The sequence below is a fragment of the Condylura cristata genome, unplaced genomic scaffold (assembly GCF_000260355.1).
Source record: "Condylura cristata isolate star-nosed mole 26May11 unplaced genomic scaffold, ConCri1.0 scaffold00015, whole genome shotgun sequence".
Classification (NCBI taxonomy): domain Eukaryota; kingdom Metazoa; phylum Chordata; class Mammalia; order Eulipotyphla; family Talpidae; genus Condylura; species Condylura cristata.
The window spans coordinates 1,981,736-1,982,888 of NW_004567116.1; positions in this window are offsets into that span (position 1 = coordinate 1,981,736).

Sequence of the window (1,153 nt, forward strand, 5' to 3'; positions counted from 1 at the left end):
TGCTGCGTGGCCCGGGCAGGTCACCCCCCACTCCAAGCACTACGTTCTCATATCTAAAATGTGGGTGGTCGCTGCTCCCCTCAGCAGTGTGTTTCAGCCGATCTGCCTGTTCTACTCCACACTCTTTCTGGTGAATCCTTTTACCCCACCACCTCGGGCCTGTACCCCAGTTCTTGTATGCAAGATAAATAAATCTTTAAAAAAGTAAAAAATAAACAAAATAAAATGCGGGTGGTAATAGAGTCCAGCTCCCAGCATTAATATCAGGATGAGAGCATGAGAAGGGGGAGAGGATGGGAAAGGCCTGCAGGAAGAGAGCTGGGGGGCCCACAGAAGAGGAAATGGACAGACAGGCAAGCCCGGAAGGTACAGTGCGGAGAAGCAGAGATTTCGGAAGGAGCGTGCTGTCTTCACCAGCAGTCTTGGTGCCTCCAAGACTGGTAGCGGTCTGTATGACAGAGCCCCTGAGCTGGGGCTTGAGGGCAGAGTGGAAGCCAGGGCCACGAAGGTCCCCGAGCCCTGTGGGAGGGGGGGGCTCCAGGGAAGAAGGGCAAGAAAGCCGGAGCCTGGAAGAGGCCATGACCTCAGTAAGGAGGGTGGTGGAGAAACAGCCCAGCAAGTCCAGAGGAGCCAGGGAACCAGGCGGGGCCTGCTGGTCTGGGCCCAGCGGACCTGGCTCTCGGGTCCACGGGGCAGCCGATCCCCAGGCCCCCACCCCCACATGCCCAGGCAGATGGAGGTTGTCAGTGGCACAGTGGTGTTGGCAAGTCAAACGCTGGTGACAGTGCAGGGGCACAGCCCCTTTCCTGGACAGAGCCCAGGGTCCGAATAGGCACAGCTGGCCATGGCCCTCTGCAGGCGGAGACTCAGGGCACCGCAGTGGGGGGACAGCCCTGCATCCCTGCCCTGTGGAATGCCAGTAAGATTCTGCACCCTCTCATGCGGCCTCTGGTTGGGGTGCCTTTGGGGAGCATCCCAGATACAGCTGGCTGGAGTCTGCTCAGTCCTCTCTGGTGGTGGGGACTTCTTACTCTCTGGGAGCCTCTTTTGCCCATCTATAAAGCGAGGTGACAGGTGTCCTGAACCTCACCTGACCCGGTTCCGAACACCTGTGCAGAGAGAGGCTCAGACGCAGTAGTGCTGGCTGCTCAGT